Source organism: Hippopotamus amphibius, chromosome 9 (assembly GCF_030028045.1).
Source record: "Hippopotamus amphibius kiboko isolate mHipAmp2 chromosome 9, mHipAmp2.hap2, whole genome shotgun sequence".
Taxonomy (NCBI): Eukaryota; Metazoa; Chordata; class Mammalia; order Artiodactyla; family Hippopotamidae; genus Hippopotamus; species Hippopotamus amphibius.
Window position 1 is genome coordinate 20,785,288 of NC_080194.1, and position 21,967 is coordinate 20,807,254.

The window sequence follows — 21,967 nt, forward strand, 5'->3', positions numbered from 1 at the left end:
AGAACTTTGGAGCGTTAGCTCATCTGGGGTCGCTGGCTTAATAAATCTGAGTTCTGCAACGCTCTGAGTGTGGTGCTTGGTTTCTCGATGGACTGATTTCTGCAACATTTATGGAGGCCCCAGCGAGATGCCAACCACGCCAGCTCCTTGAGCCACCACACCGGTGGCTCGGCCGAGTCGGAGCGAAGGAGCTCTGAGACGAACGAGGAGGCACGCCACCTGATGGTATTCTGGGTTCTCTTTTGGACTGGTGCTCTGATTCTCCAGATGGCCAGGCCCCAATCGGACTCATTGGAGGGATGGACCAACTCACCAGGAAAAGCCACAGGATCAAGTAAGGCCCTGGGGCATTGAACCCAGTCAGGTCCCGTCTCTGGGTGGAAGAGGAGCTTGATCACCTCCTACGGTCTTCAGTAAGAAGACCACCAGTTAGGGACCTTCCCAGAGCGGGGAGGAGCTGTGATAAACTCTGGTCTGAATGTGTGTGTGAGTGAGTGCCCTGGTTCATCCTCATTCCAGGGAGACTGTGTGGCTCCATGGCCTTCGTGGCTATGGAGTCTGAGTGGGCCCTAACCTGAGGTTCCGTGGTGACCACATATGGCTGAGGGCGGTGTCTGTCTCTGGGGGACCCAGTCCCTCCCTGCTAGTCAGATCCAGGCCAGGAGTTTACACTGGCCCGCGAAAGCTAAGAGGCGCCTACGTTCCCCACAGGGACACAGCCAGGCAGGCACCTGAATGGTCTCCTCTTTTGAGGGGGCACCCACCCTTGTTTGTTTTTGCAACACCGACACAAGGCAGGATAGACGGGGGCGGGAGACAATTGATTACTGATTTGATTTAGAAATTGTGTATGTCCAAATGGCCTTTTTGCCCTAGGGCCCTCTGCTAAGATTATTTTCTTAAAATTTTAAGGCTCACCCTCCCCTTCCGTCAGCTGACTCTTTGAGCTGACTTATTGAGAAATTAGGTTTTCCCCAAAAGACTTGCCCCTTTTGCCAGACAGATTTGTACCTCCCTCCCCTTCCCTCTCTCCTCCCCTCCACCCCCCAGCCTTCGCTGCCACAGGAGGAAGAACCTTTTCCAACCAGTCAGAAGAGCCCAGATCTATTCCCATTTGGGGAGAAAGAAGAGACCCCGCACTCAGAATATACCGACCACTCGCCCCAGGGCCACAGAATTGGCTCGCTGCTCACAAGAGAGCCCGCACTGAGCACAACAACCCAACCCTCACCTAGCAGCTGCCGCATAGACAGAGGTCCCCAGTGGGCCCCCAGCCCTGCTGAGCTCACTCCCTGCGCGGGGCCTGGGCCGGCAATGCCTGGCACTGCAGCACCGGTAACCGTGGCTGCTGCTGGTACTGCCACCGCTGCCATGGCTGCTGGCCCGGGGCCAGAGTCAGGGGCTTGAGTCTCTGCAGTGGGGCTGAGCCCACAGCCCCATTCCCTGAGACGGAGGCTGCTGCTCTGCCGGGCGCTGGGCCTGCTCCGCCGGCTCCTCCGCCCCAGGAGCTGGAGCTGAGCGGGGAGCCTGGGCCCCACACCTAGGCCCGGACCATGCACGGCCACCGAGCCCCAGGGGGCGCCAGGCCTCCTGAGCCCAAACACCCAACCGCCAACTCCCTGGCGCTACGCCACCAGCCTATGCAGACTCGGACCCTGGAGTCTAGAAGCCCGGACTGCCAGTACCCAGGGGATCAGGCTCAGCTCTCAGCAGCCCCTTGGATCCCCAGTTTGCTGGATCCTCGGACTCCAGCCTGGGAGTCACTCCAGGCCCCCAGGTCTTGCCCTGCAGCCCCAGTCCACAGCACCACTGGGCCCTGTGTTTCTCCTACCACCTGAAGGGCTCACAACCCCGGCCTGGGCTGCACCAGGGAAACCGGATCCTGGTTAAAAGTTTGTCCCTTGGTCCTGGCCAGAGCCTTGAGCCTCATCCAGAAGGTGCCCAGTGACTTCGCTCAGACCCTGGCCCTCCCGAGGAAACCCCCAGTCAGCGTCCTTCACCACTGAAGCGGGCACTGGGCCCAAAGCCACAGGTCCCTCCAAAGCCCAGCTACCTGCAGAGGCCCCGGATGCCCCCACCACCTGAGCCCATTCCACCCCTGCCATCACGCCCACTGCCTGCAGACCCCCGAGTAGCCAAGGGCCTGGCCTCCAGGGCAGAGGCCAGCCCCGGTTCTGCAGCAGTATCCTCGCTGACTGAGAAATTTGAAAGAGCCTGTGATTGTCACCTCAGATAGGCCCGCTCCTGGCCCCAGCCCAGGCCCCACAGAACCAGCCATGTTGCCACAGCCACCCCTGCAGCCACCAGTGCCCAGCTCCCTGAGGGCAAGGCCCCCCGCTGCTTGTTCCTGCTGGCTCCCGGGCCCTGGGACAGCTAGAAGGTGCCCAATTGGGACAGAGGCATTGACAGCATCATCTCACCATCCAACAGCGAGGAAACCTGCTTCGTCAGTGATGCTGCCCTCCCCGCCACCCCCAGCCACAGCCTCTGCCCTGAGCCCCCTACCCTGGCCAGTGTCCCTGTTGGTTTGGCTGACCCCCACCAGCCCAGCTCCCAGGAGGTTGACAGTGACCTGGAGGAGGAGGATGACGAGGAGGAGAAGGAGAAGGAGAGAGAAATCCCAGTGCCCCCGATGGAGACAGGAGTCTGTGGAGTTGACTGTGCAGCAGAAGGTGATTCACATTGCCAATGGGCTCCTGCAAACCGAGAAGGCCTACGTTTCCAGGCTCCATCTCCCGGATCAGGAGTTCTGTGCCCGGCTGCTGGAAGAAGTTCGGAACCACTGTTCCTTCCCAGCTGACGCCGTCCATGGCATCTTCTCTAACATCTGCTCCATGCATTGCTTCCATCAGCAGTTCCTGCTGCCTGAGCTAGAGAAGCACATGGAGGAATGGGACTGTTACCCATGCCCTGGAGACATCCTACAGAAGCTGGCACCCTTCCTCAAGATGTATGGTGAGGATGTAAAAAACTTTGATGGGGCCATGGAGCTGGTCAACACCTGGACAGAGTGCTCCACCCACTTTAAAGTGATCATCCATGAGGTACAGAAGGAGGAAGTCCATGGCAACCTGACATGGTCAGCCCCACCAAAGAGCTCATAAAAGAAGACCACATCCTTAAGCTGTCAGCAAAGAACGGGACCACTCAAGACTGATCCCTCATGCTATTCAACGACCATCTCCTTTACTGTGTGCCTAGGTATGTCTCTTTGGCCAGAAGTTTAGCATGCGGGCACACATAGATGTAGATGGCATGGAGCTAAATAAAGGAAAGCTCCAACCTCAATCTGCCTCGGACCTTCCTGGTGTCAGGAAAGCAGTGCTCCCTGGAGCTCCAGGCCAGGACTGAGAAGAAGAAAGACTGGGTTCAGGCCATCAACTCTACCCTCCTGACGCATGAACAGATGTTAGATTGAACACCACAAACAGGAAAGATGAAGACACACCCCCCAACTCTCTGAACGTGGATCTTGGGAAGCAGGCACCTAAGCCCATCTGAGAAAAGGAAGTCACCATGTGCATGTGCCGCCAGGAGCCCTCCACTTCCATCACCAACCGCAGGCACCAGTGCAAGGCCTGTGGACATGTGGTATGTGGGAAGTGCTCCGAGTTCCGGGCCCGCCTCGTCTATGACAACAACCGCTCCAATCATGTGTGCACTGACGGCTACATGGCCTTGCATGGGGTGCCCAGGAGCAGCCCAGCCTGAAGCCAGCATACACCCCAGGGCTGGAGGTCCATCCTGGAGAAACAGGACACAAAGTTCAGGGAAAGCTGAGAGCGTGAATTGGACCCTCAAGACTAGTTACAGGAGTCACTCCGTGGATCCACTACACCCAGGTGAAGAGAGCAACACCTCTAGAAGGGCGAAGGAACTGGACTGCCAAGGCTCATGTGAACCAGCCGCTTCGGGTCTTCCTACGGAGACAACCGAGTCCTGTCTGAGATCTTCAGCCCTGCTCCAGTCACTCCAGTCTACGCACAGCGGAAGCTTGAGGAATTCGACGAGGGACATCTGAGAGTCAGGGTTACAATGACACCCTGCCTTGTAGGGACTGGTTACACCACTGGCCTTGATGTTTTCTATAGGCTAAACACAAGGGGTCATGTTGGCTATAATCTACCCAAAGGTAACGGAATTATTAAGTGCGATCAAATGTTTTGTGTAGTAGCGATTTATACCCTACTGAGTTGTAGTGCAATGGAAAGCAAAATCGACTCCTCGTGTACTCCATGCATCCGCATGACCAGATCAGGTCAGGGGGTCACTTGGACCTTACTTTACCACACTCACTTCTCCTGCCAAGAGCAGGTCCAAGGAACCTGTGTACATAACAAAACGACCTCTTTTATTTGTTAACAAGCAGGCCAATATATTTGTTTTGACCCCAAATCCCCCCCAGTGAAGACTGGCTAGAGGTTCGGCACCAAGAAGGAGGGCTTCTGATCAATCAGACACAAATTACAGATCTAGAACGTCCGATGTTGGTAAACTTTGATGTGTGTGCTGCTATTAACAAGAACCCCCGGACAACTATAAAATGTGGAGACTTGTCGTGGGAACAAGAGTATAGACTCAATGACAAATATATGTGTGAAGAGGCCCCAGCCCCACCCACTTGCTCTGGTTGCCCTTACTGGAGTTATGTCCCATGGGCAACCTGGGAGAGTCAAAGCAAGACAGCTCTCCTTCAGAAAGAAACTGTTGGCCCCAATTGCAAACTAGGGACGTGTAATCCTGTCAATTTCACTATCTTCAACCCCGGAGACTCAAAATGGAAAAATGGTCTCAAAATCGGTATTTATATCAATGGGCGGGGTATTGACCCAGGAGCTGTGTTGGGTTTTCGGAGTATTTCTGTTCCACTCCAGGCTTCTACACACAAGCTCTTCCATTCTTTTTATGAAGAGATAGAAAGTGGTCCTCCACCTATTTCAGTCAAAACTAAAAACCTATTCATAGCCCTAGCAGAAACCATAGCCCAGACATTGATGATTACTTCTTGCTATGTGTGTTGAGGAACTAATATGGGAGACCAATGGCCCTGGGAAGCTAAAGAATTAGATCCCCAGAGACCCTTCAACAACTCAGGGGAATTCAAGAAAACCAGGGTTGGGGTTTGGCATTTAAAGACTTCCATAATCGGCAGGAACTGCCTGGCGCGGTGGGGCCCATTATTCAATATTCCACTAGGAAACCTCACTGGCTTAGGCCCAAAACACTATAATACAACTACTCATACTTCTGACTGGTGGGGAAGCCCAAGCTATACACAGCCCAATCCTCACCCTCTAGCAAGCTTCCCCAATTTAAAGACCAGATGGAATGACTTATCCACCGAAGGCCAGTGGCCTGCTCCAGAAGGATTATATTGGATTTGTGGGGCTAACGCATATTCAGTCTTGCCAGCCAGTTGGTCAGGGGCATGCATATTGGGGACTATCCGCCCCTCCTTTTTCCTACTTCCCTTAGCCCAAGGTGAATCATTAGGGGTCCCAGTTTATGAAAGCAGAGGCCTCACCAGGAAGCACAGGCCTCTACAGATTGGGAACTGGAAAGATGATGAGTGGCCTCCTGAACCCATAATCCAACATTATGGGCCAGCCACTTGGGCAGAAGATGGGTCCTGGGGCTACCGAACCCCAATTTACATGCTTAACAGAATTATCCGGCTCCAGGCAGTGGCTGAAATCATTACTAATGAAATGGCCAAGGCTCTTAATTTGTTGGCAGGACAACAAACCAAGATGCATAATGCTATTTATTTATTATTTTATTTATTTTATTTTATTTTATTTATTAATTATTTATTTATTTATCACCTGGCCCTAGATTACTTACTGGCTGCAGAGGGGGGCATCTGTGGGAAGTTCAATCTCAGTAACTGCTTCCTACAGACAGATGATAAGGGTAAGGTTATAGAGGAAATAACCGACAAGATGACTAAAATAGCTCATGTCCCAGTCCAGACTTGGAAGGGATGGAATCCCGGAGAGCTATTTGGGGGTTGGTTTTCTTACCTAGGGGGATTCAAAACTCTTGTGGGGATAGTCCTACTCTTCCTTGGGACCTGTCTCCTTTTACCTTGCCTCTTGCCATTATTCATGAGGATAGTTTCCAGCCCAGCTAAGGCCACCGCGGATAGGAGGGCCACCGCACACCTCCTAGCCCTAAGAGGTTATCATCCCCTGGGCTTAGAAGATCAAGAGGTTGATGCCTTATAAGATTTAAGGAGCATCAAGAGGGGGGATTGAAGAGGAAAATTAGAAACTTGCACTCAGCTAAAAATAACTCTTATTCTTATTTTGTGAAATATGCTTGCTGTGCCGAGAAAAAAGAAACCAGGATGACCTAGTGATCCGATGTAACTTTAAGATGTTTTGCTAAAAAATGGAATGTTCTGCACCTGCTCTTGTAAGTTTCTGTTTGGAAACTTCCTTGCTTTGTAAACAAGTGCACTATAAAAGTAAAGCTCACCCTGAGTTCGGGGCCCAGAACTTTGGAGCATTAGCTTGTCTGGGGCCGCCAGCTTAATAAACCTGAGTTCTGCAACCCTCTGAGTGTGGTGCTTGGTTTCTCAACGGACTGATTTCTGCAACATTATCTCTTAACTCTTCACACATTTCTCTATAATCTCAAAGTACAATAGTTAACAACCTAAATATTTTAACAATTTTCAGGCTATTACTTTTTTTAACACCCTCTTAAGTACCTGCAATCTAAAGAGATTATGATCTCTAGACCCTTAATATTTAATATCGCCTGGCAATCTCTAACTTGCAGTTCATTTCCCACATCCTAATCCACAATATCCCATGAACCTCTAGTTATGCAAAACACTTTAAAACAGAAAAGCTGCAATATTGATGTCACTGTGTCAGAACATACACAGACAGCTGTTTCTCAAGTCTCTTATCAGTTCTTTAAGGTGCTTCAAGTAATGAAATCATGCATAATTATAATTCTAACCACACGCATATATTTAACAAAAGACTGATTTTTGTCTTAACCGTTGACAAAAGTCCCTGTTGGCACAACTGAGCTCAAGGTCTTAATTATACCAGTATGAAATTGAAATGAAGAGGTCAAAATGAAAACTTCGTTTCCATGGTTAATTGCCACTTCACAATAGAACAACTGCATTTGAATGAATCATAAGTCTTTTATATTTTTGTTGCAGTACACTAGTCTTTCAATACAGTGAAATTATATATTTCAATACAGTGAAATTATATAGAAGTTTGTTTTTGTTTATTTATGGCTCATTTCATGTTAACTGTAGATGACTCAGCATAAGTATCCACCCCAAATGTAAAAAAAGTAGATTAAAAACCAAGGTACATCTTTTATTTTGCTAAGAAGAATTCTGTATCTATTTCTCAATACATTCAAAAAGTTAAGAAAAAAATGAATGTATTTGTTTATAGAAGTAAAATGATTAATCTTTTACTTCTAAGAAATCATTAATGATGAGGAAAATATTTCAGCTATAAGGATGTTGCAGCATTTATAATAGTACACGATATGAAATTAAAGTAAAATATTAGGCATACATTACTGAATATTAATTAAAAGAATCTCCATATGGCCTTATCAATTGGCTTCTGTACCTATATATCATCTTCCTTTCAGTTCCCTCCTACCTTCGGCCCATCTCTTTACACGTGCACCTCTTCTCCACATTCTGCTCAATGACTTAGTAGTGGGGCTAAGATTATACCCAGAGAATTGCTCAAATTGTTTAAATGGTTTTATTCAAACTCAAGTAAAATAGTTAAATTTCAAAATGAAGTCAATAAATACATTAGTACCTGATACTCTATCATCCCTGTGTGGTCATCACTTCAGTAAATTATCCTCTCTCTCTTCTATGTCATATTTTTTCTTAAAATACAGACTTGCCACAAATTATATACCATTAAAAAGCTATCTTAGGAAAACAAACAAACAAGCAAATAAACTCTCGTAACCTCAAAGTGTCATCTGGTTATTGTCCAATACCTCTAGTCCATTTCATAACAAAATTTCTTGAAAGAATTATCTATGAACCAATACCTTTTTTTCCTGCTCTCTCCCAGACTCACGTCATTTGTTCTTTCATCCCAGGTCTCTTTTGTAATACATTTTTAGAAAATTGCTAGTGATCTCTAGATTACTGAAACCAATGGTCAGTTCTCAATTCACATCCTACTTTGACCCATGGGGAGCATACTATGCATTTTTTTCACAGCTTTATTAAGGAATAACTGAAGAATAGAATTGTGTATATTTAAAGAGTACAGTGCGATGATTTGATACACATATACATTGTGAAATGATACCATGATCAACATGATTAACACATTCACCACCTCACATATTTAGCTGTGTGTGTGTGCCTGTGTATGCGTGTTGAGAATGTTTAAGATCTACGCTTAGCAAATTTCTAATATATGATACAATATTATCTTCTCAAACTTTCTTCACTTGACTTTCGCAACCTGATCACTTTTGTTTTTCCTCCTGCCTCAATCTGCATTACTTTTCACCCTTTGCTGTATTTCCTTCTCATGTGCCTTACCTTAGGGTTAGAGGGCACTTAGGAGTGCCCCATATCAGTTAGAGGAAGTCTCTCCTCTGTTTACTCTCACTCTTTATATACTCTCAGCTAATCTCATGGCTGTAAATGCCATAGCTATGCTAAAGACTTGTAAATTAATATATGTAGGACCTCTTCCTTGAATTCAACTTATGTAGGGAAATGACATCTTCACTTGGATGTGTAATGGGTAAGTAAACATAGAAAATCCCACCAAAAAAAATGACTGAACATTCTGCTTCCCCCAAACCTAGTGGCTTTTCTCTCAATATTCCTCTTCTGAGTATAATACCAACAACTTATAGTTACTCAGGCCAAAAAAGAAAACCTTTATAGTTTCCCTTGACTCACCCCTCTCACTTTTTACATTCAATTAGGCCAAAAGATACTGTGAAAGCCATTTAAAAATATATCTAGAATCTAATAACATATATCCACTGCTACCATCATGGTCCAAACTACCATCATCTTTTCTTGCCTATTCTATTGCTTTAGACTCCTAGCTGGTCCCCATGCTTCTTCCCTGCTCCACCTAGAGGCTACTCTCAGAACAGCAGTTAGAGTGATTTCTGAATCTGTGTCATGTCCCATCTCCCCTCTGATCAGAGCTACTCATTTGTCTCTGAGGCTCCAAATAATCTCCTACCCACCACCACTCTTTTTCTGACCTAGTTCCTTAATTCCAACCTTTGATACAATTATACAACTTCCATAATAAACATACACTACTTTTATAGTAAAAAATAATCGATAATCAATAATCAAGTTATTTAAAGTATTAACACTTTAGCTCTTTTACAGTCAAGTGGCTTGACCTCTGCTATGCATCTGAGATGACACCATTTGCAAGTATAAAAACTGTCAACATTTAAAGCATAATAAATATGTATTATAAAAACAAATTTGAAGATTTTTTAATATGTGAATTGCTGTCATGAAAGATCAACCTTTTCAGCTCCTCCTGATAAAATCATTATGAATCTCTTAGCTTAGGCTTCAATCACTGTTCATCTAGAATACTGAATATTATTCAAACCTTACCTCCTACTAATATAAACTCGTTTCATTTATCTTTGATTTTGCCATGAGGACATATGCATAGTTTCTTAAATAGTATCTATAGATCTTCATATTTGATCTTTTCTATTTTCCTACAAATGGAATATTATTTTCCTTCCTTCTACATGTATGTAAACATGAAATATTCTTCACAGTCTATCTAAGATTATAGCTCCTTCTATTAATTTTCTCATTTTGAGTTACCTGTCCTCTGAGGATCCCCTTGCTAAATTGTAAATATTTTAACATATTCCTCCTGGAATTATTCATATCTTCTTAAGTTAATAATAAGATGCTTTAAAGGAATCTCTGTGGCAGAAGATATAATGCAATGAACTTGGACCTTGGTTTCATATTAGTCAAAGGGTACAAAATTTCACTTATGAAAGATAAGTCCTAGAGAGCTACTGGTCAAAATAGTGCCTACAGTTAACAAGACTGTACTGTAGACTTAAAGATTTGATAAGAGGGTAACTCATGTTAATTTTTTTATCAAATAAACAAGTAAATAAAAAGTCCAGTAGGAAACTTTTCTGGTGATGTATACATTTATGGCATAGATTGCAGGGATGCTTTCAATGATGTATCTTATCTCCACACTCAGCAAGTTGCATACATTAAATATGTACTGTTTTTTATACGTCAATTATAGTTCAATAATGAGGTTTAAAAAACTTTGGTTAAAATTCCTCTTTGAATATAAAATACTATAGTAGAACCAACAAGATGTGTGTGTTTGTTTGTAGATAGATAGATCAACAGATAGATAGACAGAGAGATTTGAAACAAAATGGCTCACGCTATTATGGAGGCTTGGCAAGTCCAAAACTATAGGGTAGGCCAGCAGGCTAGTACCCCAGAGAAGAGTTGCAGTTCAAGTCCAAAGGCAGTCTGCTAACAGAATTTATTCTTGCTTGGGGAAGTCAGTCTTTCCCTAGTAAGGTCTTCAGTTGATTGAATGCAGTTCATTCACAGTATGGAAGGTAAGTTGCTTTACTCAAAATCTACTGATTTAAATATTAATCTCATTTTAAAAATACCTTCACAGAAATATACAGAGTAATGTTTTAGCAAACATCTAGTTACCATGGCCTAGCCAAGCTGACATAAAATAAATGATTATATGGAATTCCCTGGTGATCTAGTGTTTAGAATTCTGTGCTTTCACTGCTGTGGGCCTGGGTTCAATCCCTGTTTGGGGAAATATGATCCCACAAGCTGCATAGCATGGTCAAAAATAAAAAATTAAAAAATTAACCATTATAAATTGTGTGTTTGAAAAATTTTAATTTTCAGTTTCTCTCTATTTTTAGAATGAAGACAAAATTATTCTACCTGGTTATGGTGAAGCCTTAGTTACACAGTACATGCAGATTGTTTTGAACAGTAACAAAGCAGGTATTTAGCAAAAATCACCCCTCCACCCTCAGCCTTCGGTACAATCCCATTAAATTCAATACAACTAACAGGTACTGTTTTGGTTTCTCTCTGTGCGTATTTGCCTGTGTTTGTGTCCACATATTTATGGCCTTGTCAGCTAAATGGTCGGCCCTGATCTAGGCACTTTAGCAAGTGGAACAGCAAACATAATTCCTACTCTCAGTGACCTAATGAGCTCCTGCGCCGTAAACTAATATGTTGCTAATATAAAACAGGGATAAAACAATCTACCAAAAGATGCCATGTTGAAAATAATTGCCTATTATTTCAGAGTATAGTTCATGGTCCAGTCGATTAATGTGAGCTGAGTAATGCTACTGAAGTATAGTTCACAAGATAAATGAAGCCAAACAGGCCTGTACTTATAATCACTTCAGCTGGAAAGCATAAAGGGACATGAAGATACTAAGAGGAAGGAGAAAAGACAAGAACAAAGACATGGAGAGGGAAATGGCCTTGGTGTTTGAGAACAAGAAGGGAGAGAAGGAACTAAGAGTTTTTAAGTGGCTATAGAACATGTACTGGGCACTTCACACGTTATTTATTCTTTTATAAGAAAAGAGCAACTGAATCTTAAAAAGTTAAAAAATTTGCCCAAGGTAACAAAGTTAAGACGACACTTTATGTTGCACATTAATCCAAAAGTATTCAGACTTCCAGCATAACAGGACGGAAGCTCCCATCTTAACGTTTAAACACAAATTTTGCTGGACCTAGATCCTACATGCTTATGCAAGAATCCAGTGCTTTGCAAAGAACCTTCAAGTATTTCTTAAGTCCCCGAGGGATAACTTGGTGACTGCTCATTAATCATTTTGGGCTGCATTGCTTCTGGCCTCAGGAACCTGGCTTCTGCCACTACTGGCTTCCGTCTTTTCAATTTTATACCACAAAAGATCTCCCTCCCATTAATTCTATGATGGCTTGTCAGAATGTTTTAAAATATACTGGATGAAACAGTTACAGTTGCCCTCTTTATCTTGTTCATTTGGGGGTGGCGTGTGTGTGTGTGTGTGTGTGTGTTGGAGCGGTGCTTAACTCTGCCCCAAATATCAGAGAAATGTGTTTTGATGCTTTAAAAAATAAGAGGAATTTCGCTAGTTTTTTGTGAAATGTACTAAGTACCTGGATAATGGATTTAAGGTGATTTAAATAAAAGTATAGATATTTTAGTTCACCTGATATTTTTGACTCACACTTCTGTTTCATGAGGGGACTGACTGATATGACTAAGACTCTAAGATGACTAACACATGTATACAACCCCATACCTTCAAGTGGAGGCATTGCCACATCTAGACAATTCATTTTGAGCAAAAGGCCATGACACTGATGAAAATTTTGTTGCAGAAGTGAGACCAGTACAATCTGGGAAATAACAAAGGTTTGTGAATAGAAGAATTTGACTTTGTTTTCCAGAAAGCCTTAATAGTCCTGAACAGATATAGGTTGGTCAGCAAAAGTAAGAAAGCAGCAAAACGCAATCTTAGTATTTGCTACAAAGATTAATTTACTGCTGGTCCCCAAGAAGATATAAATACAGAAAGGACAGAGAGATGATTTTTAAGAATCAGTTTAACTCCGAGGTATGGGAGGGGGAGGGGGCGGGGGGTGAAGGGGAAATTGAGACGAAGCGAGAGAGTAGCACAGACATATATATACTACCAACTGTAAAACAGTCAGCGGGAAGTTGTTGTATAACAAAGGGAGTCCAACTCGAGGATGGAAGATGCCTTAGAGAACTGGGGCGGGGAGGGTGTGGGGGACTCGAGGGGGGGGGGAGTCAAGGAAGGGAGGGAATACGGGGATATGTGTATAAAAACAGATGATTGAACCTGGTGTACCCCCCCCAAAAAAAAAATCAGTTTAACTCTATACATTCCTGAAAATGAAGTGAATTTATTTCTGAAGAGGAAGACATATAGTCACCCAAGTTTCCAGAAGCTTAGGAAATAATAATAATAATATAATAATATTATCCCAAGCCTGGAAATATAACGTGTGACTTGAGATTATATGTTAAAATAGGCTGAGAGGAAGATGTTTTGCCTCTGATAGAAACAACTTTTTATCAGAACTGTAGCCCCACCACCCAGGCTCCAGAAGTGAAACTCCTGACTTGTGAGATGGCACCCGTGACTATTACTGAAGGCACAGTAGCAAAATTGAACAGAGTTGTAAATTACCTAAAGCCAAAATACGACAGTGACTCTTTGAACACTTGAAAAGCCCAGACTTCAAGGTCATTAACACTTATATGTAGTACTTCAGGGCACACCCCCAGCAGAGTGGCACTGCTACGATCCTTCCCAGGAACTACACTCAGCATGTCAGTATCAAGCCACTATAGCTTTGATCTGTGTGAGCATCTGTGCTTTATCTCAATTTATTTTGTGCATCTTTTAGCAAGATGTGTCCAAAGGTAATTGCTTCTGCACTTTAAACCATTTCAGCTTACAAAAGGTTTCATAGAAACACCCTACCTTCAGATAGTGGGGGAAACCTGTATCAAGTTATGTATGTTCTTCCCATGTTTTGCCTTTCCTCAATTTAAGTAGCTGTTCAGGCTCTAGGCTTGGTTATATTACAATAGATCAATGACAGGAAGGAAAACACATTCTCTAGAATCCTTTTATTGGAAAGAGGAAACCCCAATAATGACTGAAAATTAATTCCTCATTGGGGACTTCCCTGGTGGTACAGTGGTTAAGTATCCGCCTGCCAATGCAGGGGACACGGGTTCGATTCCTGGTCCGGGAAGATCCCACATGCCGCAGTGCAACTAAGCCCATGCACCACAACTACTAAACCTGTGCTCTAGAGCCTCTGAGCCACAACTACTGAGCCCATACACCACAACTACTGAAGCCTGCAGGCCTAGAGCCCTTGCTCTGCAACAAGAGAAGCCACTACAATGAGAAGCCCATGCATTGCAATGAAGAGTAGCCCCTGCTTGCAGCAACTAGAGAAAGCCCACACGCAACAACAAAGACCCAATACAGCCAATAAATAAATAAATAAATAATAAAATAAATCTTAAAAAAAATTCCTCATTGGTTTGCTGGAAAATACTTGAATGCATTCATTAACAAATTAAAACATATTGTGGGATATTTCTTGCTCACCTGACTTTGTAGAGTAGGATAATTTAATAACAATCATTCCAATTTATTCATAGAACCCTTATAGTTTCTATTCTAGTATCTACATTGTTCCCAGGATCATGACCCAATTCTGATCCATAGCCTCCACTATGGACTCTCACTCTCATATCTGACTCCTTCAGCATGGTGCATTCACTCCAAGAGGCTTGCAGTTCTACTTGTGCCTTGGATCTGGAAGTAACTTCCCATCTCAGGCTGACTATATATGCCCATATAAATTAGAATTTATACGTAATCTACCTCACATATTAGTTTCACAGGATGTTAAAGATTGTGTAAATTATTAGATGAGTAGTAGGGAGGGAGATCACTGGGTACATATACCAGATCCAGCTGAATTATTTTAGAATTAATCTTCTGAATGTGTAATATATATGAGAGAGAGAGAGAAGAAGAGGAAGAAGAAAGAGGAGGAGGAGGTGGAGGAAGAGAAGGGAGAGGGGGAGGAGGAGGAAGAGGAGAAGGATAACGGGGAGGAGGTGAAGGAAGAAGACTGGGAGGGGGGAGTGTGATGGGTGGGGAAGGGGACGGATGAGAAGGGGGACGGGGAGGAAGAGGGAAGAAAATGAGAGAAAAGGGGAGGGGGAAGAAGAAAGGGATCAGGAAGAGACTGAGACTTGGGAAGCTGAAAAAAATTGATTTTTAATCTAGGGGAAAAGAAACTTGTGTTTAGTAGTGCTAATTAGATGATATTGAAGGATAAGGTTAACAAGAAACAATTTGCAACCATGATGAAATAAAGGGATGAAGTCATTACAACTAGCAGTTTGCATACATAGATAAGCACATGAATACACGTGCAGTTGACAGAAATTTAAAAGTGGGGAAATAACTACGCTTATAAAGATAAGGGAAGACCAGCTTTGGGAATGCTGAATTGAAGATGATGTATACAATTAAACAGCAAATTGTTTTTGCATCAGTGGTGAACATTAATCTGGCACTCAGATCAGAGTTAGGTTACAGAATTAAAAGTCATACTAGAGAAGATAAGTGAAGCCACGGGATTTGTGCAGAGGGAGGTTGGCATAGCCAAGAATGGATTCTCAGAGGTAAAAAGGGGCCAGGAGTAGCAGGTGGAGGAAGGAGATTCAAACGGTAAGACACCAGTGAACGATGATGGAAATGAAGACAGATGGTTTGGTAAGATTAACAGTTTCCTCCAAACGCTCTGCCTCCTTAAAATGATTAGTGGTGGGGATGGGGGGTAGGGCTGGGGGGTACTACATAGCTCTTGCATAGCAGAGTACTCAAGGGGAAAAACGTGATATTAAATATATATATACATACATACGTATATATAATAGTTTGATATTTTGGCTACGATAAAAAGGGCAAAATAAGTGAAGCAATTAAATTACAAAAACAATAATAGTATCTCAGAAATAATGAGAGACAATCATATGGAGAGCTATCATCCTCGAGATAAAATACAGAAAATAGAAAAGTAGATGAATAATGCAATTAGAGAAACTTAAATAATAGATTAAGCCACATATCCAAAGTGGTGTTGATTTTATCACTGTGTGAGTGATTTGCAATTAGTAAAATGTTTAGTATATAATTACATTTCAATTATTTCACCAAGTTGAAAACAATCTACTTTTTCATTAGAGAAAATAATTTCCAGAACTTCCCTGGGATTGTCATGTATTGGTTAGGCACATATTCTTTGGACATGCAATGCTATTAGTTTTCCATGAGTTTTTATTCAGTAGGAATTTTACTTTCTTTTTCCTTCATTTAATTACTGGCTACAAGCCAAGTACTCACAATTTTACTTCTCTTTAAATTTGATTAATTTATTTTACCAATCAAAAAAAAAAGACCTCAGTGATTAAAGGCAGAAAAATAAAGCAACGTGCTTGACTTAACTAGGTGCTAAATGAATTAAATAACGTAGGAGCATGGAGGAGAAATGTCTCAGACTGAAAAAACAACTGTAAAGACCTTTGAGTGAGGATGAGTACAGAAACAGAAAGTCGCAATGAGCATGGGGAAGTGTGGAATGAAATGAGATGGGGGACAGTTCCTCATGTGGCATTCTGCCCACCTATTTTTGTATTTTTTACTTTTTTGAGGCAAATGAGAAACACACACACACACAAACACCCCCCTCATAAAAATCCTAACTGCAGCATACATAACCTCTTCTACTAGAACCAAATTAAAACGTCGAAGGTCCTAAGTAATAAAAAGCTAATGGTGCTACTTTTTCATATGTAATTTAATTTAAAACAATAAATGTTAAACTACAAAATGAGTGTGTGGAAGTCTAACAAAATACTGCTGTTTCTCATGATGACGACTACAGTGTCTACTAAAGGAGTTCATCTGATGCCAATTCCTTCAGTTCTTTCCCGCTAACATAACCATAACAACATTGTGGGGATCACAATCCTCCACTGAATACTTGCTTTCCCAACTGCCTTGCACCTTGGAGGAATCATCAGACACAAATATGGCCAATGAGACATCAGCGAAAGTCTTTGGAAGGGTTGTGGGAACACATTTGTTTTCCTGATGAAAGAGGAAGAGAAGTGATGGTACCCTGCACAGTCAACCCCTCTTTCTTCTTTGAGCATGGATGTGGTGATTTCAATGGAAGGAGTAATTGTGCAACCATGAGATTACGAAACAGAAGAGCAGAAATTCAAATCCTAATATGGTAAAACATAAATATAGAAAACCCTGATGGTATCTCCGATCTGCTGAACCAATGCCAGTAATAATATACCTCCTGACTTCTTGCTTACATGAGGTTTTAACCCAATGTGTTAAGACCTTGTTGGTTGGGCCTTCAGGCATGTAAAATAAAAAAAAAAATACACTAACATATATTTTAAACACCAATAGAATGAAGTGCTATAAGTATTTTACCTTTCTTTTTGTTTTGAAAATCAAATGTCAAATATCCAGTCGACGGAGGGAGGGAATACGGGGATATGTGTATAAAAACAGATGATGGAACTTGGTGTATCCCCCCAAAAATAATAAATAAATAAATAAAATTTTAAAAAAAATCAAATGTCAAATATCCAGTTATGCTTTATTATTTTTAAATGTACACAGTGCTTGTGCTCAGAACTCAGTGAACATAAACACAGAAAACAGCATTCATTGAGCAACACTACGAGGCTGGTGCTATTAGAATTCACATTTTAAAGATGAAGAACCAGAGGTTCAGTGTGTAACCAGCCCAAGGCAACACAAGTGTTATGAGTTGGGTTTGAACCCAGGTTTGTCTTCCTCCAGGGAGCCTGCTTGTAACCATTGTTTAGCATAGCCTCTGCTTCCTAAAATGAATGAGCCATTTGATTATATAAGATTTAATGGACCAAATTAATGCATTTATGTACACTTTATTTTTTATGGAAAAAGAGGAAAACAGAATGACTCTCTCTAAGGATACATACACACAGACACACACAATTATATATTCAAGTTGTGTTTTTGCTTACTTTTTGAATCTGTCTACAAAATTATTACTTAATACTCTCAGGAAATAGCTATCACAGCAAAACAAAATGTCAAGTATTAGTACCACTGAAATTGAAAACAGCCAAGTAATATATGTTTTAATTTTTGTGAAAGCTATTTTAAGGAATAAAAGTACTGACAGATGGTTAATAAACCAAACTAGCAGGTATCCTGCTAATTAGATAAACTGTACACAGTGTGCTTCTCGTTGCTTTGAAACCTGAAATTTCTGGAAGTGTTTGAACACAAGGATGGCAGTTGTCAAATGCTCTTCTTGAGCTAAAGGTTCTCCTGTTGCTATGGCCTAATTCCAGTGCCTGTGTACCCAAGAAACCCCTGACAATCTACATTTTAAAGGAATGTGAGTGGCTATAGTGCTGCATCTTATAATTATGCAAATAACTAATTTGATAAGAAGGGGAACTTTAAACAAATGAGATAATTGTGCTGCAATATATTCCAAAAAAATATCCTGTAATTATTTTTACCAATGGAAAGGGTAAAAAGGTGAATATTGTGGAATATCCGACTGTACCATTGTCTATGGCCTTTCTCTTTGAAAATATATTTTCTTTCTCAAATTTGCAACAGGCATAGCTAGTCTGATAGTAAACTGAGAATGCACATTATTACTGGACACAATGCTAGCAGGCTACACAGTAACTAATACTATATATAAACATGTTGGGAATTTAGAAGAAAAATTTCAATTAGAGTTGGAAAAATAAAAAGACACAAGCAAGGAAAGATAAAACAGGCACTGAAATCATGGGTCTATGAAGTGATTTCCATTAAATAGTCACTATCCCTGAATCTTCAGCCCAATAAAAATGTATGTATGTATGCTGTATCTTTTTCAATTGTTTTGTTTTTTATCTTAAAGGCTTTGCCCCCAACTACATATTTCACTTTTGCTCTTTTACTTGTATTTGAGTGTAGCAAAATTTCACTGAAGAGACAAAAAAGAAATAAAAGAGGGACCCAAACAAACTGAAAAAAAAAAAAAACAAAACAAAAAAAAACAAGAAATGTATATATCTACATAGTCAAGACCTGTCTTGCTTTCTGATTTACTTTCCTGTGATCTAATACTTGTTGATCTGGCTACTTGAACACTAGTGTTAATGTTCATGCATGTCTATCCCCTGTTTGAGTCTTCCATTTGATTGTTCTTTCATTTGCCTTGTGATCTGCATGTAGGGTAAAAAAAATGTGCATAAAACAAACGATTCATTGCAAATCAACTTGTTATCATTTTAGCCATCCATTCTAGCTGCATCTTTATGGTTTGGATAGCTGAGCAAAAATTAAAAAAAAACAAACAAAAAAAAAAAAAACAAAAATGGAATTGGAAAAGGGGAGGGTATGTGTAGTGTTCTACTTGATGCAGCATGAACAGGAGGAGGATAACAGATGCGGATTTCCCCTTCATTGCACAATTGTGAAGAGCATCTGAGTGGGCTGTACTGAAAATCCCAGGAAAGGCAGACTGTGAAGGACTCACCCTCATGCTGTGCTTACAGCCCTGATCTGAAAGTTGCACTTGCTCTTGTGTAAGCAGGCTCAACTGTCAGCAATTGACACTGTAGAAACACAAGAAAGAGCCAAAAATTTCTTTCATCCAAACAAGACAATGGGAGTGTTGGCTGAAAAGTATGTATGTCTAGGGTTTTGCACACTTTTAAAGGAAAGCAGGAGAGAGTGGAATTGTGGAAGACGAAATATAATTTGTCTTATGTGGCCCTGGAGTTTAGGCTGATCTGGTACCAATTGTATAAGTGGAGGACAATTACAGTGTTGAATGCAGTAAGAATACTTTATTAATTACAATTATCCCAGAGTGAAATGTATAACCATGGGGAACATAGAGTTTCCTATCACTGGAGGTATTCAACAAGAAACCCCTTCAAAGATAGTATTCAGAATGTCCCGTCTTAAATTTGTCTTCCAACAATTAGTGACTAATTTGTGTGTTAAATATGAAATAAGGATAACATGACTGGACTTCCTAGGTGGTGCAGTGGTTAAGAATCCACCTGCCAATGTAGGGGACGTGGGTTCAATCCCTGCCCCTGGAAGATACCACATGCCGTGGAGCAACTAAGCCCATGTGCCACAATTATTGAGCCCGTGAGCCACAACTATTGAGCCCATGTGTCACAACTACTGAAGCCCACGCACCTAGAGCCTATGCTCCGCAACAAGAGAAGCCACCACAATGAGAAGCCTGTGCAATGCAACACAATGAAGAGTAGCTCCTGCTCGCCGCAAACAGAGAAAGCCCGTGTGTAGCAACGAAGACCCAATGCACTAGTGCACATCAGCCATCAAATTGTCCTGCTTTTAATTTCGAAGTATTTCTGAATTCTTGCATATCATTAATCCCCTTTCAATCTGTTTTCAATTCTAATAATTTAGACTGTCATCATATATTGTCTAGACTTTAGCCATTCAGAATTCTCTTGAATGCCCCACTGTGCAAGTGTGGTATTTAAATTCAACTCTGAGCATATTATCCTCTCACATAAAATCATTTAATGGTTCCTGACTTTCCACTTCAGGGTAACAAAACTTGCCACTCCTAAATATGTCTCTTTGGCTTGAAGATTATTTTGGGCTGATTGTTTTTAAAGGAAAAAAAAAAAACAAGAGTCAGGTAGAGATTTTACCTCTCACCTTAATTATCTACAATAATTTAGATAAAAGGCCTGTTTCAAGAAGAAGAACTGTCACCATAGGCAACTGAAGTATAAAATGAACTAGGTGTGGTAGACTGGGGGAAGCTTAGCAAGGCCTTTCTGACAAAAGTCCTCTTTGTGTCCTAGAGAGGGACTTTATGCATGGCCCAGCAAACATGTTTACCAAACATCTGTTTTTTTGCATCTTCCTGTAAATTGCCTTCCTTCCCTCTGAAGTCCCAAACTCCTACCCTTCTCCTTCTCTTAAATGGCAAATAAGTTTTAATTGCCTAACTTGACCTTGGCCCCATATTCTTATGAAACTCCCAAACATACTTAATTAAATTTGATTTTTTCCTCTCAATCTCTCATGTCAATTTAACTCTTAGATCAGCCAGAAGAAACTACAAAGGTAGAGGAAAGTTTATTTTCTCCCCCACATCACAAAAGATGTTTCTAAACAGTTCTAGATGTGGAACTATACAGTCAAATAAAATTGGATATGAGAAGTTTCAGTGTAGTGATGGAAGATTTGAATAGGAGAAGCACAGGGGTTTTTTTTTTAGGGTGGTGAGATTGTTTTGTATAATAATGATACTATACTTGTGGGTACATGATACTACAAATTTGTCAAAACCCACAGAATCTACTGTTCAAAGAGTTAACATTAATCTATACAACTTTAAAAAAATCAGGGGATCTCAGGATGAAAGGGAAAATGTGAAAAAACAATCTAACTATACTACAATTATACCAGGTAAAGGCATATGTTTATTAATAAAAATCATATATCTTAAAATGTTGAAACTTTTACCTGTTTGTAAAGCTAATGAATAATTTACCTGAGAACCATTTGATTTTAACAATATTTTGCAATTGGTTATTCTAAATAATAATTTCAATCTTATAAACATTTATTTCTGTACTCTGATATTTGAAGATAAATCATTGTGAATGCTAAAACTTACGATATTTGTAAACTAGAAGTAGCAAGATGGCCTTCAATTAAATTGATCTGGAAGTTTTTAAAAAACTAAAATGTCTTTCTATGTGTTAGTGCTGAACCACTAAGTATGTCCTACTCATTTTCTTTAATTATTTTAATTAAATTCCTTTCTAAGGGAGATGATGAATTGTTCTTCAAACAACTTAGATTTTTTTTTTCAGGATGAGCTTATCCTTTTCAAATGCAATGAAAATGTTTTGAGATGTCCAATGATGCCATTAAAAAAAAATCTCAGAAACTGTATTTCTGATTTTTTTCATATATTCACCCAAAATTATAAAAGTCAAATCTTGTTGAGACCATATGTCCTTTCAGTTTCCTAAATGAACTGTGTACTAAGCAAGGTGGTAACTCTGCAAGTATGAAAATCCAAATAGAGCTCATTGAGATTGTTAAAAATATCTCCTTCAAGTTGAGAAATCATGCTGTATTAGGGAACCACCAAGTAATGGAATTTTTTCCTCTGGAAAAAACAGTGATTTTTTTTTTTTTTTGTCTCATTAGATGAATGTGTACCATTATCTCTCATCAGAAGAGGCAATGCACTTCAATATAAAAA

At 41.1% G+C, this 21,967-nt stretch overlaps 1 protein-coding gene and 1 pseudogene across 2 annotated transcripts in view; one reads left to right on the forward strand and one right to left on the reverse strand.

The window, feature by feature from the left end:
- Nucleotides 1-21,967, reverse strand: part of LUZP2 (leucine zipper protein 2) — a 494,920-nt gene that overhangs the window by 351,080 nt on the left and 121,873 nt on the right. The gene's annotated exons all lie outside the window — the stretch shown is intronic.
- LOC130860133 (FYVE, RhoGEF and PH domain-containing protein 1-like) lies at nt 1,554-3,780 on the forward strand (annotated as a pseudogene).